We start from the raw sequence: 23,137 nt of genomic DNA, 5'->3' as shown, positions 1-23,137 counted from the left end.
ACCCCCACATATGAGGTATCGGCGTACTCGGAAGAAATTGCCCAACAAATTTTATGATCCATTTTATCCTACTGCCCATGTGAAAATGAAAAAATTGAGGCGAAAAGAATTTTTTTGTGAAAAAAAAGTACTTTTTCATTTTTACAGATCAATTTGTGAAGCACCTGAGGGTTCAAAGTGCTCACTATGCATCTGGATAAGTTCCTTGGGGCGTCTAGTTTCCAAAATGGGGTCACTTGTGGGGGAGCTCCAATTTTTAGGCACACGGGTGCTCTCCAAACGTGACATGGTGTCCGCTAAAGAGTGGAGCCAATTTTTGATTCAAAAAGTCAAATGGCGCTCCTTCCCTTCCAAGCCCTGCCGTGCGCCCAAACAGTGGTTTACCCCCACATATGAGGTATCAGCGTACTCAGGACAAATTGGACAACAACTTTCGTGGTTCAGTTTCTCCTTTTACCATTGGGAAAATAAAAAAATTGTTGCTAAAATATAATTTTTGTGACTAAAAAGTTAAATGTTCATTTTTTCCTTCCATGTTGCTTCTGCTGCTGTGAAGCACCTGAAGGGTTAATAAACTTGTTGAATGTGATTTTGAGTACCTTGAGGGGTGCAGTTTTTAGAATGTTGTCACTTTTGGGTATTTTCAGCCATATAGACCCCTCAAACTGACTTCAAATGTGAGGTGGTCCCTAAAAAAAATGATTTTGTAAATTTCGCTGTAAAAATGACAAATCGCTGGTCAAATTTTAACCCTTATAACTTCCTAACAAAAAAATATTTTGTTTCCAAAATTGTGCTGATGTAAAGTAAACATGTGGGAAATGTTATTTATTAACTATTTTGTGTCACATATCTCTCTGGTTTAACAGAATAAAAATTCAAAATGTGAAAATTGTGAAATTTTCAAAATTTTCGCCTAATTTCCGTTTTTATCACAAATAAACGCAGAATTTATTGACCTAAATTTACAACTAACATGAAGCCAAATATGTCACGAAAAAACACTCTCAGAACCGCTAGGATCCGTTGAAGCGTTCCTGAGTTATTACCTCATAAAGGGACACTGGTCAGAATTGCAAAAAACGGCAAGGTCTTTAAGGTCAAAATAGGCTGGGTCATGAAGGGGTTAAAAAAAACCCTAGTAAACCAAAGTGTTATGAGGATCAAAAAAGGCAGGAGACCAGTGTACCTTCCTAAATTTACACTGGATACTAACATTTACCATTTAATACATATTTGTATATGATTCATAAAAAATGTATTAATATCTACTATATAATTGTCTAAGGGTCACTTCCATCTTTCTGTCTTTCTGTCCTTCTGTCACAGATATTCATTGGTCGCGGCCTCTGTCTGTCATGGAATCCAAGTCGCTGATTGGTCTCGCCAGCTACCTGTCATGGCTGCTGCGACCAATCAGCAATGGCCACAGTCCGATTAGTCCCTCCCTACTCCCCTGTAGTCAGTACCCGGCGCCCGCTCCATACTCCCCACAGTCAGTGCCCGTTCTATACTCCCCGCAGTCAGTGCCCGCTCCATACTCCTCGCAGTCAGTGCCCAGCGCCCGCTCCATACTCCCCACAGTCAGTGCCTGCTCCATACTCCCCCCAGTCAGTGCCTGGCGCCCGCTCCATACTCCTTGCAGTCAGTGTCCGCTCCATACTCCCCGCAGTCAGTGCCCGTTCCATACTCCCTGCATTCAGTGCCCGCTCCATACTCCCCGCAGTCAGTGCCCGGCACCCGCTCAATACTCCTCGCAGTCAGCGCCCGCTCCATACTCCCCTCCAGTCACCACTCACACAGGGTTAATGCCAGCGGTAACGGACTGCGTTATGCTGCGGGTAACTCACTTCCTTACCGCCGCTATTAACCCTGGTGACCAAGTTTTTACTATTGATGCTGCCTATGCAGCATCAATAGTAAAAAGATCTAATGTTCAAAATAATAAAAAAAAACAAAAAACCTGCTATTCTCACCTTCCGTAGTCCGACGATTCACTCCCGCAAGCTTCCGGTCCCAGAGATGCATTGCGAAATTACCCAGAAGACTTAGCGGTCTCGCGAGACCGCTAAGTGATCTGGGTAATTTCGCAATGCATCCTGGGAACGCAAGATGGCGGCAACCGCACGCATCGCCAGAGGTTCGCTGGCTCTACGCTGGATCCCGCCAGGTGAGTATATAACTATTTTTTATTTTAATTATTTTTTTAACAGGGATATGGTGCCCACACTGCTATATACTACGTGGGCTGTGTTAGATACCGCATGGATGCTATATACTACCTGGCCAGTGTTAGATACTATGTGGGCTGTGTTCTATACTGCGTGGGCTGTGCTATATATTACGTGGCCAGTGTTATATACTGCATGGGCTGCGTTATATACCACATGGCTGCTATATACTAGGTGGGCAGTGTTATATACTACGTGGCTGTGTTCTATACTGCGTGCCATATACTACGTGGCCACTGTTATGTGGGCTGTGCTATATATTACATGGGCTGTGTTATATATTATGTGGCCAGTGTTACATACTACGTGGGCTGTGTTATATACTGCGTGGCTGCTATATACTACGTGGCTGCTATATACTGTGTGGGCTGTGTTATATACTACGTTGGCTGTGTTATTTACTGTGTGGCCTATATTAACGCATCGGGTATTCTACAATATGTATGTATGTATATAGCAGCCACATGGTATATACCACAGGCCACGTAGTACTCCTATATACTACGTGGCCTGTGCTATATACTATGTGGCTGCTATATACATACATATTCTAGAATACCCGATGCGTTAAAATCGGGTCACCGTCTAGTAATTTAAATAAGATGCTATGAAAATCAAAATAGTACAAAAAACATCATCAATATTCAGTATGTGAGGATGGTGAATACATGCCGTAAGGTAAGGAGAAGACGCTTCTCTGCGGATACGCATTTCCGCATCCTGGTATCCTGATACGTAATTCCTGGACATACTGTCTCCAACAAGATATCAAAGGTGGGTATTGTCATGCGACAGTACTGGAAGAATTTTTCCGGATGTGTCCGCAGAGATGAATATAGCCTGTGAAATTGGCCTTTAGTGAGGCGTTGCCGCAAAAGTGGATGCACCCACATTCTTCTCCTCCTTTGCGGATCAACTATCACAGGGTATGGCTGGCCAAAGCGGCATGACAAGACCCAATTAAATAACACCCGCTGAGTTGGTGAATTGCAGGAGGTCACACATGTTGCGCAAGTACCACCAAAACACCTACACAAGCACAGCAACAAAATGGCCATATGGGAGGGTTTCAGCTGTTGTAGAGTCCTTAAATAGGGTTTATGCCGATGATTTAAATTATTTTCAGGCCTCAAAACCGTTAAATGTCCATTTTGTAAGGTTGCGTGAAAAAAACGCAGTACGGATGCCATACGGATTACATACGGAGGTTAACATGAGTAAAATAGGCAGACACACCCTGCCTAAGGATGACATACGGCAGGGATGTCAAACTGCATTCCTCATGGGCTGCAAACAGGTCATGTTTTCAGGATTTCCTTGTACTGCACAGGTGATAATTTAATTACCTACACACATAATGATTGCAGCACCTTGTGCAATGCTAAAGAAATCTTGAAAACACGAATGGTTTGCGGCCCTCGAGGAATGCAGTTTGACACCCCTGACATACGGAACACTGTTTTGGGATCATTTCTGCGTATTATGCCTGTAAAATATACGGACCGTATTTCCCTACGCTGAGTGTGACGCCGGCCTTATAAATTTTAACTGCAGTCACTGCAACTTACATGGCAGTATTAGGCTTTGTTCCCATGACGAGTATTTGGTGAGTTTTTGATGTTGCAGATTTTCTGCATCATTTCTGCACCTATTATGTAACCTAGATTACTTGCATTTTTTCACTGTGCCTCATAGGGAAAATAAAAATAGATTATCTGTGAACCATAAGTGGCCGTAATAAAAATAACTGAGACCAATCAAAAAGTGATTCATCTTAATGGCAATGCTCAATACCATGATTGCCTAGCCTGGTGTAAATGCCATAGTTGAATCTGAATTTACTACCTCTTGGGACAATAAAAAGTATTGCTACTAACTGTTAAGGACTCTGGATAGGCTCTGTTCATATCCAATTTTTCTTTTCCCCAAAATAACATCTATATACATCCTATAGAGGGTTGGAACATATACCACAGAATTAGCATACGGTATACATCGGGAACGGACTGGGACTGAAACTCAGCCGTGGTATTTGAAAGAAGACAGGCCCATGCTGCCCCCCACCCCGAACCCAGATGGGGGTCTCCATTAATAATTTTACGCTACCTGGAGGAAATTAAGATTTATAAGGAGACCTAAACTTCTAAAAAAAAAACAATAATAACGCTATATAAGAGTTAATAATATAATAGCACAAAATTAATTTTGCAGTACAACAGACAAATACCAACTAATCATACCCAAATATTACCAGAATATACAGTATTGATAATACTACCATACTGTTCGTTAACCAAAACCACTGTACTAGGACTGATATTACCACCATACAGTGACCACGTAATGGTAATATCAGTTCTACGTGAGTGCAGATTCTCACCTGTGACGTTCTTGTTGATTGTTATCATTAAATTTAATGAATGATTATGGAACAATTATGCCTTTGCATTTAGCCCAGACTGCAGTGACCTTTTCTTCTGTCTATAATTCATCCTTGTAAAATGCAACACAGAGAAATCCTTACTCTTCTGCATTTCCAGGACCCTGCTCACATTCTACCACCTACACAAAAACCATATTGTGCTGTTAACAGTGCCTGATACATTAATAATGCCCCCTCCTTGCCGTATATTGTAATACTACCCACAGAACTGTGCAGACCGTGTGCCCTACAGTTATGTTTCCTCTGTAGTTCCTCATAATAACAATGCTCCTCCTTACAGTTAAACAGCACCCTATAGAAATAATATATTCCTGTGACTCCTTATAGAAATAATGCTCCCCTGTGCCTTTGTACAGCTATACAAAACCATATAGTAATACAAGTACCTTATTTTTTGGACTATAAGACGCACTGAACTATAAGACGCACCCAGGTTTTAGAGGTGAAAAATAGGGAAAGAAATATTTTAAGCAAAAGATGTGGTAAAATAATAACATAAGTAACAAACTATGTTATTATGTTGGAAGCTGCGGGTAGAAGATGGAGCTGCGGGACCAGTGTGGTGTCTGTAAAGTACTATATGAAGACGCTGGAGGGTGAGTATAAGAATGGGGGCCCAGGGCTTATATTTAAATCACAACTCCAGCACTGAAAAACAACACTGGAATGTTGCTTTATGATCCCATGGGAGAACTATAACTCCCAGCATGTCCTGCAGTACCTATGGCATGCTGGGAGTTATAGTCCACCACATGAGTGGCAGAGTGCATTTTTATGTGTTGTAATTAATAAACTTTTAATTAATACTTACTTATATAGGCTGTGTGGGTCATGCAGCCAGCCAGCCACGCTGTGGGGAGGTAAAGATGGTCTGGAACATCACAACAGAGGAAGTGGGATTGTTTTCAGTAAAGTGTCTGCAGGACCTGATGACATCATGAAGGAGGGCTCTGTGCAGTAATGTGATGCTCCAGCCCACGCTCTTCATGACCTCACACAGGTCCTATGCCGGAGCACTCAGTCAGCATCAGCAGGAGCCCGGGCTGTGCTGTCAGGTACGTGGCATTCCTCCCTCCTCTGGTACCCTGCTCTCCCCCACCGGACACACGATCTCTCCGGCCACTGCAGGAATCTGGCGCTGGGGAAACATGTGGGTCCGCTGTTTACGTGAAGGAATATTCATTTGCTGCTCCCTGCTCACTGCTCGGCGCTGACAGGTGGAAGCGGCTAATGAATATTCCTTCACTTTAAGCATTGGGACCACGTGGTTTCCCCAGAGCCGGATTCCTTTAGCAAGGACATTTTCCTGCAAGTGCAAACCCTCTCCGCCGCTGCCCCCTCCCCACATGTTACATTTGGACAATAAGACGCACCCCACATTTTCCTCCCAAATTTTGAGGAAAAAAGTGTCTTATGGTCCGAAAAATACTGCATTGCCCCCTTGTGATACCTTATAATTTCCCGGTGCATCCTTTAATAATATTCCCTCCTGACCCCATATGACACTGCACCTCCTTATAATAACCTCCCTGTGCTTTTTTATAATGCCTCCTTGCTTCCCCTATAATAATAATGATTCTCTAGTATGCCTCTTTATAATAATGACCCTCAGTGCCTCTTAATTTATTTGATGCTCCTGACCATAGAACATAGAAATTATTATTTATTGTTATAGTGCCATTTATTCCATGGCATTTAAGGAGGGGTACACATGATGAAAAACAAGTACAATAATCTTAAACAATATAAGTCATGACTGGTACAGGAGTGGGAGAGGACCCTGCCCACGAGGGCTCACAGTCTACAAGGGATGGTTGAGGATACAGTAGGTGAGGGTACAGCTGATTGTGTAGCGGTTTGGTGGTTACTGCAGATTGTAGGCTTGTCAGAAGAGGTAGGTCTTCAGCTTTCTTTTTGAAGGTTTCTATGGAAGATGAGAGTCTGATATGTTGTGAGAGATTTCCAGAGTAAGGGTGATGCACAGGAGAAATCTTGTATTCGATTGTGGGAAGAGGAGATAAGAGGGGAGTAAAGAAGGAGATCTTATGAGGATTGGAGGTTGTGTGCTGGTAAATACCGGGAGATGAGGTCACAGATGTATGGAGGACACAGGTTGTGGATGGCTTTGTATGCCATGGTTACGGTTTTGAACTGGAGTCTCTGGATAATGGGGAGCCAGTGCAGGGATTGACAGAGAGGAGAGGCCAGGGAATAGCGGGGCGACAGGTGGATTAGTTGGACAGCAGAGTTTGTAATAGTTTTGAGTGGTGCCAGAGTATAGGGGATGCCACAGAGCAGGAGGTTGCAGTAGTCAAGGTGGGAAATGATGAGAGCATGCACTAGAGTTTTTGCAGATTCTTGGTTGCGGAATGTATGGGATACGGGAAATATTTTTAAGCTGAAGTCAGCAGGAAGTGGAAAGTAAACAGGATAGAATATGCATGATGTAATAATGAGTATAAAGTTATATTAACCCCTTTACCCCCAAGGTTGGTTTGAACATTAATGACCAGGTCAATTTTTACAATTCTGACCACTGTCCCTTTATGAGGGACATTACTTGAGTTTATGTGTGAAAAAAACGGAAATTTGGCGAATATTTTGAAAATTTTGCAATTTTCCAACTTTGAATTTTCATGCCCTTAAATCACAGAGATATCACACAAAATACTTAATTAGTAACATTTACCACATGTCTACTTTACATCAGCACAATTTTGGAACCAACATTTTTTTTGTTAGGGAGTTATAAGGGTTAAAAGTTGACCAGCAATTTCCCATTTTTACAACACAATTTTTTTTTAGGGACCACATCACATTTGAAGTCACTTTGAGTGGTCTATATGATAGAAAATACCCAAGTGTGACACCATTCTAAAAACTGCACCCCTCAAGGTGCTCAAAACCACATTCAAGAAGCTTTTTAACTCTTCAGGTGTTTCACAGGAATTTTTGGAATATTTAAAAAAAAAATCAACATTTACATTTTTTTCACAAAAAATTTATTTCTGATCCAATTCGTTTTATTTTATCAAAAGTAACAGGAGAAATTGGACCCCAAAGATTGTTGTACAATATGTCCTGAGTTCACTGATACCCCATATGTGGGGGTAAACCACTGTTTAGGCGCATGGCAGAGCTTGGAACGGAAGGAGCGCCATTTGACTTTTCAATGCAAAATTAGCTGGAATTGACATAGGATGCCATGTCGTGTTTGGAGAGCCTCTGATGTGCCTAAACAGTGGAAACCCCCCAAAAGTGACACCATTTTGGAAAGTATACCCCCTAAGGAACTTATCTAGATGTGTGGAGAGCACTTTGAACCCCCAAGTGCTTCATGGAAGTTTATAATATAGAGCTGAAAAAAATAAAAAATCTTATTTTTTTCCACAAAAATGATTTTTCACCCCCAATTTTTTATTTTTCCAAGAGTAACAGGAGAAATTGGACCCAAAAAGTTGTTGTGCAATTTGTCCTGAGTATGCTGATACTCCATATGTGGGAGAAAACTACTGCTTGGGCGCATGGCAGAGCTCGGAATGGAAGAAGTGGCGTTTTGGAATGCAGAGTTTGATGGAATGGTCTGCGGGCATCACGTTGTGTTTGCAGAGCCCCTGATGTGCGTAAACAGTGGAAACCCCCCACAAGTGACCCCATTTTGGAAACTGGACCCCAAAGGAACTTATCTAGATGTGTGGTGAGCACTTTGAACCCCCAAGTGTTTCACTAAACTTTATAACTCAGAGCCGTGAAAATACAAAAATCTTTTTTTTCCACAAAAAAATTATTTTTTAGCCCCCAGTTTTGCATTTTCCCATGGGTAAGAGTAGAAATTGGACCCCAAACGTTATTGTCCAATTTATCCTAAGTATGCTGATCTACCATATGTGGGGGTAAACCACTGTTTGGGCGCACGGCAGAGCTCGGAAGGGAAGGAGAACCGTTTTACTTTTTCAACGCAGAATTGTATGGATTGAGATCGGACGTCATGTTGCGTTTGCAGAGCCCCTGGTATGCCTAAACAGTGGAAACCTCCCAATTCTAACTCCAACCCTAACCCCAACACACCCCTAACCCTAATCCCAACCCTAACTCCACCCCTAACCCGAATACAGCCCTAACCCTAATCCCAACCCCAACACCCCCCTAACCCCAACACAGCCCAAACCCTAATTCCAACCCTAACCATACCCTTAACCCTGACACACCCCTAACTCAACCGTAAGCATAATCCAAACCCTAACCCCAACTCTAGCCCCAACCCTAACTTTAGCCCCAACCCTAACTTTAGCCCCAACCCCATCCCTAACTTTAGCCCCAACCCTAGTACTAACTTTAGCCCCAACCCTAACTTTAGCCCCAATCCTAACCCTAACTTTAGCCCCAACCCTATCCCTAATGGGAAAATAGAAATAAATAAATTTTTTCATTTTATTATTTTTCCCTAACTAAGACGGTGATAATGGGGGGTTTGATTTACTCTTTATAGCGGGTTTTTATGTTTGGCAGCTGTCACACACTAAAAGATGCTTTTTACTGCAAAAAATATTTTTTGCGTTACCACATTCTGAGAGCTATAAATTTTCCATATTTTGGTCCACAGAGTGATGTGAGGTCTTGTTTTTTGCTGGACGAGTTGATGTTTTTATTGGTATCATTTTCGGGCACAGGAAATTTTTTGATCGCTTTTTATTTTTGCTAGGCAGAATGAATAAAAAACAGCAATTTGTGAAATTCTTTTGGGGGGCGTTTATACTGTTCCGCGTTTGGTAAAATTGATAAAGCAGTTTTATTCTTCGGGTCAGTGCGATCACAGCGATACCTCACTTATATCTTTTTTTATGTTTTGGCGCTTTTATACAATAAAAGCTATTTTATAGAAAAAATAATTATTTTTGTTTCGCTTTATTCTGAGGGCTATAACTTTTGAATTTTTTCGCTTATGATGCTGCATGGTGGCTTGTTTTTGCAGGACAAGATGACGTTTTCAGCGGTACAATGTTTATTTATATCCGTCTTTTTGATCGTGTGTTATTCCACTTTTTGTTCGGCGGTATAATGATAAAGCATTGATGTTTGCCTAGTTTTTTTTTACGGTGTAAACTGTAGGGGTTAACTAGTGGGACAGTTTTATAGGTCAGGTCGTTATGGACGCGGCGATACTAAATATGTGTACTTTTATTGTTTTTTTTATTTACATAAAGAAATGTATTTATTGTAACAATATTTTTTTTTTATTTAGGATTTTTTTTTTTTTACACATGTAAATATTTTTTTTTTTACTTTGTCCCTTTGTGGGACATCATGTTATAGTGTCAGATCACTGATCTGACACCTTGCAATGCACTGTGGAATTTGCGCAGGCGCAGTGAATCATTCGGCTGATCCCAGTGGCAGATGCGTGACGTGTCTATAGGCAGAGGAAGCCAGTTACATTAAAGGGGTTTTCCCAAGAACGAAAGTTCATTTTAAAAATTGTCTGTGCCTGACCGTGTACAGAGCATACCACATCTCCTGGGCAGGGGAGGAAGCAAAAGACAATACTGACATTACAGCAGGGGATCACAGAGGATTTCTTTTGTCAGATAAAATATTTACTGACTGTTTTTAAACAATATTTTACCTCACAAAATGTATCCTCTGCAATCTCCTGCTGTAATGTCAGTACTGTCATTTGCTTCCTCCCCTGCCCAGGAGCTGTGATATGTTCTGTTCACGGTCAGACACAGACAATTGAAGAGAAGACATGAGAGGAGAAGACAGCAGATGGGGGAAAGGGAAAGCACACAGGGGTGAGAGAGATAGAGCACAGGGGGGAGACAGCTCAAGGACAGTACAAAGGAAAACTGAATTTTGATTGATTAAATAAAAATATATTTTTAGCATGGATCTCTTCTCTATTCGACCTGTTATTTGGTTCAAAATTTTGTTATATCTAATTGATGAAGTGCCTACAAAAATATGCACCAGCACCGGCCTGGCGAACCAAGGTTACTGCCCTGTCAAAAGAGACATACGATAGCGATGCGTCCTCCACTGAAATTCCATCATTAACAGATTCACCCTTAGGGTAGGATAGATGGTGAATAAGACGAAACGAACCAGGGTCTTTCTCGGAACTAGGCCCAATGGGGAGACTCTAATGTTCCAAAACGGAGGGGATGTGGACGGGCCTGAAATCCTCCCTAACCTCACTTCTTTTCTTTTTCGATCTTTTCCTGCAGGACTTCAGGATGGTCAAGGGCTGACTTCAAATTGGGCACAAACGAGAGAAACCTGAGAAATTTGAAAGGAATAAAAAACCCGTATGAAAAACCAAATCGGAGTTGGCCCGCCGTGAAGTTGTTAGCATATTAGTCTAACCACAGCCCATCGCAGCTATGCTCACCGGGGTCCTTATGCTCCCTGCTTTTGTTGCCAGAGGCTTGGCTGGTAATTTTCCTGGGGGGCAGGGGCAGCAGGATGCTGGGTGGGCACCTCCGCAGGCAGAGCATTCGCGTTTATATTTGCACAACCCGAAAAAAACGGCAATGTCCCTCGTTGAATAACCAGTAGGCTCCAGGTCTCCGCACGACCACTGAGCTGTTACCTGCTGCTGCTTTGGATTGGCTAGTGGCCACTGATGGAAAGGGGGGCTGTTTCTGTGATAACAGTAATCTGATCCATACCTCAGTAGCCTTAACCCCCCCCCAACTGATTTCAGGCTGCAGAGCCAGCCGCCTCCAGAATTCCTCATCGTACCGCCACCAGGCGGACCCGCCATGGGCCTTGTACGATATGTAAATCATGCCCTGATAAATGAACAATTCAGAACATTGTTCCGGATGCTGCTGGCCCATGATGCAACCCATAACTGAGAAAGCTTGTAACCAATTGCTCATGGTCTTGGCAACCTTCTGTCTGCTCCTGTCAAAAAGTCTGTCATTCATTATCCTCTCCTTGTCCACTTTATGCTGGTCCACAGATATTAAAGACCAGATGTCTATATATTTGTTAGAAAATATTTTTTCTCTAGTCTCAATTTCTAAATGAGACCCTAGAGGGCTAATCCCACAATAAAGAGAATCTTTAAATATACCCACTAGCGGTGGTTCGCTCTTCTTTTCCGGATTACTAAGGTTTACATGCTGAACACCCCTTGGTGCTGAGAATTGAACAATTAAAGATCTCAAGGTAGACAAAAAATGCAAATTACCATCTTTTAGGTGTTGAGTTCCCATCACTGCACAGGGGGAATCTCGAACAATCTCCACTGCGGTCTCCCATTCTCCTCCAGCCACAGTGGAGTCTGCTCAGCAGAGATGTCAGTCCCAGCGTCTGGCTCAAGCTGATACTGTGCAGATTGATACTGTGCAGATTGTTACTGCTGGCTTTCCAGGCTCAGCCATTCTAACCAGTTCTGATCAGCAGCGAGCGGGCATCCCTGGGACTAAGTCATGCTTTTCTTCTTCTGAGCATGCTCAAGGGACGACCTCTTATTGGATGTCGGGGGTCACATGCTCAGGTCTTGTAGCAGCTCCTATTGGACCACTAGGAAGGTCCTGGAGAGCTTACGCTATAAAAGGTTCACATGGCCGCACGGCCATGCGCTAGTGTAAACTTATTATCGTGTGTGTGTGGATGTATGCCTGTCGATGGATCAAAGCTCCGAATCATTCCCATCCCTAGTGTTGTTGACTGTTCACGAATGGTGGAAGCTACCTAGCGCCTGACAGTGCTATCCCACACAGCTAGCACACGATACAGCGTCTGATAGCAGTGACCACCAGTGCAGCGCCGTGCGCTAATAGAGCGCTTTCCTGACCCATGTCTGGGTGGTTGGTGGTGTCTGCCAGAGCGGCACTGCATGCACTCTCGTGCAGTAAATTTTTAGTTCTATTAATCTCTGACACCCCAGTAGCGTGTCGAGCGCAAGAGGTCTAGAGGAACTCTTTCCCTGAGTCTTGGGACAGAGTTCTGTGACTCCTTGCTTGCGCTCTTTGTGCGGTACAGCGGCCCTGTGATGCAACAGGGTTCGCTTTCTTCATACCGGGTGTATCCACATTATATGCCATATAATCCGTCATTACTGAGCAGCAGGCTTCATCTCTGTATGGTGGACCCCGGGCTGCGAACACACCTTATACCATCCTTATAATTATTTGGTGCGTTCCGCTAGCCCTAACACCATCGCTCCCTGCAAGAGAAAAATTGCACTCACCCATACCTGCCACAGGAGGGACTCCAACCGAAGGAGGAACTCCAGCACCTGGATCAACGGATGGGTGGATGATAGCCAGGCTGGAAGCCCTGGAAGACTCCACAGGTCCCGCCAGGATTGACGCCCTGGCTGTTGTTTCTGGCTCTCGTCTCTCGCCCCGAGAACGATGCCAGTAATAGGGACTCGCTGATGCGCTCGTACACTCCGACGATGACGGAGACCGCCTTCTTGAGACCCATGACCTATGACCCCTCCTGTGAGATCTGGACCTCTGATGCACATGCAAGGAACGCCTGCTGTGTCGGCATGAGGAATAGTGTCTGCACCGACTATAAAGATGAGGTGACTCCGAGGACGATGAACTGGAACCCTGGCCCCTATGCCTAGATGGCTCCACAACATTATTTGGATCTGTGGGCAGAGAAAAAGACAACCCTTGTGGCACTGCAGGAGTTACAGCAACCGCATCAGACATGCTGGGGACAGCAGCTTCCGGCATAAGTGATCCTACAGTGTCCTGCTGCTCCTTATCCTGCCTAGCATCAGAGGTATCCTCCGCAGATGTAGCGGTGTTGTCTCTAGACCCCATCTACCCTAATAACTGCGCCTCCACAGGCTTGTGTGGTTGCACTTGTGGCACTAATGGCGCTGTAATACTGGCTCCAAAAATGCCGCCAGATCCGGGATGCAGGGAGAGCTGTGACTGGAAGGGGGCAGGGCTTTGCTCCCCCACTTTGCCCGACCGCACCAGCACTGGCCGGTCAGACAGAGGCGCAGAGAACGTGGACTGTGCAGAAGACCGCGCCTCCCGGTGTCCCGCCCCCGGCGCGACAGAGAGTGGCCGGTGGGACGAGAGGACAATGCCGCCGTGACAGGCTCCATCAGATCCTGAGTCATCATGTGCAGAGCTATGGTGAGACCTGAAGTGGGTGGAGCTATTGTGGCCGGACCGGAAGTGGGTGGAGCCATCATTTCCATTCGGTCGTCCCAAGACCGCCCGAATGATAAAGCAGCGTCGGGGAAGGGATTGCAGATGGGACTGGGGCTAAGCTGGGCAGGATGGCGGGTGTGCTTTGCAGACCGCTGGCCTCCCAAAACTGCAGCAGTAGGAGGCGGTATATGAGCACTAAACCCTGACTGCTCACCCTCCTGTGACGCTCTGGCATGCAGCATCTCCAGCAGCGGATCAGCCATCTCACTCTTCGCCAGACAGTGCTTAACACGAGCACCTCCGGGACCCAAAGGGGAAGAGGAGGATCCAGGCTATTACCCCCAACGTATATCAGGTGAAGGAGGGGTTTGGAAGCGGGGTACCAGCCCACCAGGCTACTAATTGGCCAAACCGAACAGGAACGTACCAATAACATATAATGGAAAAAGGAGGGGGAGGAGAGGGGACCACAAAGGAAGGCTGGGGGGGAAAAGGAGGGCACCACAGTCAGTGGCACTTCCTTAACCAGTGCCGTGCCAACTATTCAACTTATATAACTATGTAACTCAACAGAGGCCAGACGGCCCGCAGAATATTTCTGCTGCCTAACTGTAGTTAATGAATCAATGTTTTCATCTTGTTGAGGGAGGATCTAAAGTGATCCTTCACGGTTGACTCAGTGATTTCCAAATTAATCTGCAGGGCGTTGTCAGCAACTGAAAATGACCAGACGGAGACTCATGTCTCTGTATGGGGGATCGAGCAGATCTCTGGGCCCCCGTTTATTGTGTTGCAGTTTTATCATATTAGCAAATTCTACTTCAACCAATCAGCATAAGAACACGCTCACAGTTCTTAACCTATAAGAATGCAGGAAAAACTTAACCCATAAAGATACAGGAAAAAACGGAAACTACAGATATGGTCGTGTCTTTTTGGCATAAAAAACATATTAACAGATGCCTCAGTCTTGTATAGCGATACACCCCCGAGTCTCTTATCTGGCTCGAGTTAGAACACTCAAGGTCTTTTTACCAATTATGAACCATAGCCTAGTTGAATAACAAAATGTTATCTTCGTGAGAAACAGGACAGTTACTTCATGGCAGCTGTAACCTTCTACCTAATTAAATAACAGAATTTATCTTTGACCAACAAGAAAATCGAGTCAAAGCACAAAATGGAGAATCTACCACAAAATGGAGAATCTTTCATAATTTGTTCCTTCAAAAACTGAATTACGTCACTCAGAGGTTTAGATGTAAACCTCTACGTAAGTGAACAGCGTAGAGCGCCAGATAAATATGATCATAAATGTTATGTAAAATGTTCCCAACAAATGCTTCAACCCAATCCACAAAAAAAGCAAGTCCCCACTCAGCTACGTCCTCTGTCAATGGAAATATAGGGAGCTTCCACATTACTGGTAATACAAAGGCTCTGTAAAAGCGCTATAGCTCCTCACCCCCCCCCCCCAAAAAAAAATCAGCAAATTCTGCGCTTTCAAATGTCCCCCTCCGTTCTGAGCTCTATTGTACCTAAACCACATTTAGCTTCCACATTTTTGGCATTTCTGTAGTGATGACAGCCCACTTAATTTACAGGTGCAAGTCAAGAAGCATGAACTGGGCACCACAACGTACTGGCACTGCAATGGCAGTTTGCTATTTTCACTCCACAACATCCACTGCTGCTTGTTTCTGGAAAACATTCATGGAGTCAAAATCGTCATTACACCTTTACATAAACTCCTAAAGCGGTATAATTTTCAAAATGGGGTAACTTGAGGGAGGATTCTACTCTTCTAGCACTTAGGGGTTCTGTATATGAAGTCCACGAACTATTCTAGAAAAATCTGCACTCTAGGAGGCAAGCAGCGCTCCATTTCTCCCGAGTCTCACCATACGGCCACGTATAGGGTATTTCCACATTCAGCAGAAATTGTGGGACAAATTTTGGTGCCATTTTTACCTATTTTCCAGTATGAAAAAGGAAAATATGGGGCTAAAACAAAACTTTGATGGTAAAAATGTAATTTTTTTTCTTCACTGCCCAATGGTGTAAAATTCTGTGACACAACTGTGGTGTTAATATGATCTCTGCACCCCTAGATGAATTCATTGAGAGTTGTAGCTTGTAAAATGGGATCACATTTGGGAGGTTCTGCTATTCTGGCACCTCGGGGGCTCTACCAATGTGACATGGCATGTTCAATCCAGTCCAGCAAAATCTGAACTCCAATGAGTTTTGCACTGTTCCTCAAAGGTAGTTTTTGACCACATATGGGGTATTGGTGTACTCAGATGAAATTGCACAACTTTTTTTTGGGGGGAAAACTCCCATTACTCTTGTAAAAAAAAGATTTGGGTCTAAAAGAACATTTTTGTGGAAAAAAATAATTGTTTTTATTTTTATGGCTCAATGTTATAAACTTCAGTAAAGCACCTGGGGTCTCAAGGTGCTCACCACACATCTAGATACATTTCTTGAGGGGTCTAGTTTCCAAAATGGGGTTACTTGTAGGGAGTTTCCACTGTTTAGACATATCAGATGCTTTCCAAATGCGACATGACACCCGCAGAACATTCCATTAAAATCTGCATTCCAAAACATCACTTTATAAGTTCCGAGCCCTGTTGTGCACCCAAACAATAGTTTTCCCCCACAGATGGAGTATTGACATAGTCAGGAGAAATTGCACAACAAATTTTAAGAAGTACCTGCAGGGTTAATACATTTCTTGAATGTGGTTTTGAGCATTTTGAGGGGTGCAGTTCTTGGAATGGTGTCATTTTTTGGGGGTATTTTCTGCCATATAGACCCCTCAAAGTCACGTCAAATAAGATGTGGCCCCTAAAAAAATGGATTTGAATTTTTTTTTTTTAAATGAGAAATTGCTGGTCAACTTTTAACCCTTAAAACTTTCTAACAAAAAAAATTATGTTTCAAAAATTGTGCTGATGTAAAGTTGACATGTGGGAAATGTTATTTTTTTAACTATTTTGTGTCACATAACCCTCTGATTTAAGGGCATACAAATTAAAAGTTAGAAAATTAAAATATTTTTCAACTGTTTGCCAAATTTCCATTTTGTAGGCAAATAAATGCACGTCGTATAGAATAAATAAGAAGAAATGTGTAAGCGGGCACCATCTATAAATACAATAACTTTGGGATCACCCAATGCATATAAGACACATCATACAAAATACAGAAAAAGCATATGTATCAAAAGAAGGGGATCACCAAAAGAAGTAAAGTATAATACAACAATGCTTTTATTGAAAACCACCGCATACAAAACTATTAAAAACATTTAAAAGTCACAACTTGGACTACAATCCAAAAAGACTATGGGTCATACAATAATAGGTACAATACACCAAGCCCTACATGCCCAAATGCTTTATAATGAATATTCCCCTAACCAATGACAATTAGATGCAAATAATACAATAAACAGACTAATGAAAGTTATAGATTGTAAACTGTGTACATGCTGCTATCATGAAAGCACCATGATACCCAAGCAAAGCATCCCATATAAAGAAGTTTTGCAATATTTTACCAATTGCAAAGGACATAGCATGAATGGATAAAGACTAATATAAATAGTAAGCTGTGTGCATGCAGCTGGTATGCAGATCATGTAGTAACCATACAGCAAGTCCCATGTGGGGAGATCTCACAATTAGATTATTTATTAGATAGATTAGATTATTTATTAGATTCACCCATAGACGCGACAAAAATCAGACATCATTTTTGGATTTGGAATTGAGTGGGATTGGTGGGGAAATAATTAACAGTAGAACATTTATTAAACCAATTAGCAGCAACACAGTGCTGCACGCTAAAAGTAGCCATCCTACGCATACAATAAAGTCTATACCAATCGGGGAATTTACAAGACTTAAAAGAAATTGCTTCAAGGAAGAGGATAGGATTAAAGAATTTGATGCCCTTGAAAATAAACTAATAAAACGCAAATACCCCAAGTGGTGCCTTGATAGGGCTCGCAAAATAGTGGACAAAAAAGAGAGGGCTGATTTGTTAATACAGAAAAATAAGAACAAAATTAATATTAACAAAAGAAAAGAAAAACCATTTGTGTGCCTTCAATTTAGCCCCCAATTTTCAGACATTAAGTCTATTATTCATAAGCGCCTGCCTGTATTATTGGAAGATGAGGAAACTGCTAAAATTTTAAGCAAGGGAATTAATATTGTGTCACGTAGAGCCGCTACAATTGGTAATATAATTTCACCAGGATTGTTTCTATCCAGACCTAGATCCCAAACCTGGCTGGATTGCAAGGGATTTTATAAGTGCGGCACTACGTCTTGCACCACTTGCGCTCACAGCCTGACTGGCAAAACTTTTACTAATTACAATAATACAAAGGAATTTAACATAAAAGAGTTTATCAACTGTCATTCTGTGAATGTAGTGTATAAAATTGGGTGTAGGGAATGTAAGGTTGCATATGTTGGGTGTACAACTAGGAAATTAAAAACAAGGATATCGGAACACCTGAGGGATATTACAAATTGTAATGCCATTAATAGAAATATATCTATGGTCTCAAAACATTTTGCAACGCACCACGAAGATAATATGTCTGCTATGTTCATTCAGGGGATTGAGCTATTAAAGAAGTCTGTCCGTGGAGGAGACATCAAGAGACGCCTCCTCACAAGGGAGGCATACTGGATATATAATTTACAAACTAGATTGCCTTTGGGACTTAACAAAATGATGTACCATTATTGTTAAAATGTTAATTTTAATCTATTTTTGCTCTTTTTTTATTGTTATTATATGGTTTTTGCATGTTTGCATTGCCTGCAGGACCTGCGATCAGATCATGTGATCTGAAATTTTCACTGTGATTTGCTAAAGCATTGTATATACTTCCTCTGCATTTGTGCTTGCAGGACCTGCGTTTAGACCATGTGATCTGAAGTTTCATTGTGATTTGCTAAAGCATTGTATATATACTTCCTCTGCATTTGTGTGTAGATAGCCATGATGAAGATCTTTTAGATCGAAACGCGTTGCTATTAGCAGGTTTTTGTCGCTGTTCACATTCCCTTTTGTGCAGGGATGATTTTTAAGGATATGGATCAATAAAGGACTTTTAAGCGAAAAGGAGCTGGAACAATCTTAACATTTCTTAGATCTCACAATATTTGCAAAAAACAAATAATACAACAAGTGATATTTACCAAGCAGGGGTATTTACCAAGCAAGGGTATTAATAGTCTGAAGAAAAGCAACATAGGCAGGGAAAAAAGCATTTGTGATAGAATGACTGCCACTGAGCGATCAATATGCTGGTGAGACCAAAACTTTACCCTGATCTAAAATGGCAGTTGCTCCCCATGTGGCAGTCAGGCAAGGTAGGTGCTGGACCCACGCGTATCGACACACCAAGGTGTCTTTCTCAAGGTCAAAGGCTCAGTGGTGGTGTAGGTACACTTACTAAATATATACAAGCTATAATTATGTTCAGAACATTACAGGTGTGCAACGGCGATGACCAGGAGATCTCCATGATAAGACGGCATCCCGTCGTTTGTACTGCACAAGTGCAAGTCGGCCCAATAACCGGAAGTTACAAATGAACTCAATGCGCATGCGCCGGCAATGTCAGCACACCATAACATGTGCAGAGCGGCGATACTTATTGCGCAGGCGCAAGAGGCTACAACGATACTCCAGTGCTTAAGAGAGAAATATGATCACTGTGTTTACTGGTATCAGGCACCAGCGCTCAGACCTTATGTACAGTCATGGCCAAAAGTTTTGAGAATGACACCAAAATTATATTTTCACATAATCTGCTGCCCTCTGGTTTTTATTAGTGTTTGTCTGATGTTTATATCACATACAGAAATATAATTGCAATCATATTATGAGTACCTATAAGTTATATTGACAGTTAGAATGAGTTAATGCAGCAAGTCAATATTTGCAGTGTTGACCCTTCTTCTTCAAGACCTCTACAATTCTCCCTGGCATGCTCTCAATCAACTTCTGGACCAAATCCTGACTGATAGCAGTCCATTCTTGCATAATCAATGCTTGCATTTTGCCAGAATTTGTTGGTTTTTGTTTGTCCACCCGTCTCTTGATGATTGACCACAAGTTCTCAATGGGATTAAGATCTGGGGAGTTTCCAGGCCATGGACCCAAAATCTCTATGTTTTGTTCCATGAGCCATTTAGTTATCACCTTTGCTTTATGGCAAGGTGCTCCATCATGCTGGAAAAGGCATTGTTGGGCACCAAACTGCTCTTGGACGGTTGGGAGAAGTTGCTCTTGGAGGACATTCTGGTACCATTCTTTATTCATGGCTGTTTTTAGGCAAGACTGTGAGTGAGCCGATTCCCTTGGCTGAGAAGCAACCCCACACATGAATGGTTTCAGGATGCTTTACAGTTGGCATGAGACAAGACTGGTGGTAGCGCTCACCTCTTCTTCTCCGAATAAGCTGTTTTCCAGATGTCCCAAACTATCGAAAAGGGGATTCATCAATTTCTTCTGAGGCTTAGGAACTGTCCCTTGGGGATGCTATTATGTAGGTGTGCAGGATGAAAACTCGATTAGTGCAATAAGTTGTTGGTGGCTGTACTCTTACGATGCAAGGTAGTGTTGATCCGATTACCCTGCACTATGATTTTCAAATCCAAGAAGTTCACAGATCTAGTGGAAAGGCAAGAGGTCAGTCTAATATTCCAGCTGTTGTCATTAAGATCTTGAACAAACATTTCAAGCTGTTCAGTTGTGCCTGTCCACAATACAAGGATGTCATTGATAAATCAATACCATCTGAGGACATGGGACCTGAAGTCCACATGTTTTCGCACATGGGTTTCCTCCCACCACCCCATAAATAGGTTATCATAGGAGGGTGCACATTTGGCACCCATAGCTGTTCCGGATACCTGTTTATAGAAGACTCTGTCGAATACAAAATAACTTCTCCAATACCATCCTTAAAAGTTCTGTGATGAAAGAATCATGGGAACTATCCCCAGTGGTTTGAAGATCCAAAAAATATGAGGCAGCCGTAGTACCTAACTCATGCATGATGTTGGTGTACAGAGCTTCTACATCAAGAGTAGCAGGAATAATGTTGTCAGGCAATTCCAATGTGTCCAACTGATGCATCAAGTGCAATGAATCCCGTATGTAGGAATCCAGTGAGAGAACAATTGGCTGTAAGAAGAAATCCAAGTAAATACATGGTCACTCATCAGTGAAAAAGATAGACCTTTGGACAACAAATTTAGATCAGCAGGAGACAGTATATATGGTGCCAAATTAATGATCCTTAACTCACCCAGATTTGGACTTTGTCCTGCCACCTGGTTGTGTGCCTCCCTTAGCGTCTCTGGCTGTTGTAGCATGTCACCCTCTTGAAACTTGGTGACCAATTCCTGTGATGCCTGTGCTTCCTCCTGTGGTCTGGTGGGTAAGCTACAGATGAGTGAGGATCAACATCTTGCTGAATGTACAGGAGGATATGAAGAGCTTCTTTGGCACCAACTTCTTTGGCATTGGCCCCACCTACTCCCTTATATCCCCCCTTTCCTAATCTTTCCTGACTACCTCTATATACTTGTGTACATGCTGCTATCATTTAACCTGTATTAATATATAATTGATTTATCATTTTGTAATTAGGTATGGCTTTATTCTACTAGTCCCTTGTACATCTCTTTGTCTTTTGCTCATTTGCATATGTTTGAAGCCCATACAGGGCTCCACACGTTTGAATATGTACATCTTACACAGTACTGTGTTTGGAGATCCCATGCGCATATAAAATGAGTAGTGCTTTTCAGACAAAGTTTATGTTTTCGGTATTTGCATGTTATTGTCCTATACAGTTTTTCGGCTGCTATCTCACTGCGGCATACATAAAGTCTGAGCGCTGGTGCCTGATACCAGTAAACACAGTGATCATATTTCTCTCTTAAGCACTGGAGTATCGTTGTAGCCTCTTGCGCCTGCGCAATAAGTATCGTCGCTCTGCACATGTTATGGTGTGCTGACATTGCCAGCGCATGCGCATTGAGTTCATTTGTAACTTCCGGTTATCGGGCCGACTTGCACTTGTGCAGTACAAACGACGGGACGCCGTCTTATCATGGAGATCTCCTGGTCATCACCGTTGCACACCTGTAATGTTCTGAACATAATTATAGCTTGTATATATTTAGTAAGTGTACCTACACCACCACTGAGCCTTTGACCTTGAGAAAGACACCTTGGTGTGTCGATACGCGTGGGTCCAGCACCTACCTTGCCTGACTGCTCTGCCACATGGGGAGCAACTGCTATTTTAGATCAGGGTGAAGTATTGGTCTCACCAGCATATTGATCGCTCAGTGGCAGTCATTCTATCACAAATGCTTTTTTTCCCTGCCTATGTTGCTTTTCTTCAGACCCTTGCTTGGTAAATACCCTTGCTTGGTAAATATCACTTGTTGTATTATTTGTTTTTTGCAAATATTGTGAGATCTCCCAACATAGGACTTGCTGTATGGTTATTACATTATCTGCATACCAGCTGCATGCACACAGCTTACTATTTATATTAGTGTGTATCCATTCATGCTATGTCCTTTGCGGTTGGTAAAATATTGCAAAACTTGTTTATATGGGATGCTTTGCTTGGGTATCATGGTGCTTTCATGATAGCAGCATGTACACAATTTACAATCTATAACTTTCATTAGTCTGTTTATTGTATTATTTGCATCTAATTATCATTGATTAGGGGATTATACATTATAAAGCATTTGGGCATGTAGGGCTTGGTGTATTGTACAACCTGCAGTAACCACCGATCGACCAAACCGCTGCATTACCAGCTCTAGCCTCACCTACTGTATTCTCACCCATCCCTTGTAGATTGTGAGCCTTCGCGGGCAGGGTCCTCTCTCCTCCTGTACCAGTAGTGACTTGTATTGTTTAAGATTATTGTACTTGTTTTTATTATGTATACCCCTCCTCACATGTAAAGCGCCATGGAATAAATGGCACTATAACAATAAATAATAATAATAATAATATTGTACCTATTATTGTATGACCCATACTCTTTTTGGATCATATAGAATAAATGTTATCAATATCATAAAGTACAATATGTCACGAAAAAATAATCTCATATTTAGTGGGATACATTAATGCATTGTAGAGTTAGGACCTCATAAAGGGACAATGGTCAGAATTGTAAATTTGGCTTGATCACGAAGGTGAAAACAGGCTTCGGGGCGAAGGGGATATATAATTTTATAGGTTTTATGATAATTTAT

The sequence above is a fragment of the Ranitomeya imitator genome, chromosome 6 (assembly GCF_032444005.1).
Source record: "Ranitomeya imitator isolate aRanImi1 chromosome 6, aRanImi1.pri, whole genome shotgun sequence".
Taxonomy (NCBI): domain Eukaryota; kingdom Metazoa; phylum Chordata; class Amphibia; order Anura; family Dendrobatidae; genus Ranitomeya; species Ranitomeya imitator.
This window is presented reverse-complemented; position numbering follows the sequence as displayed.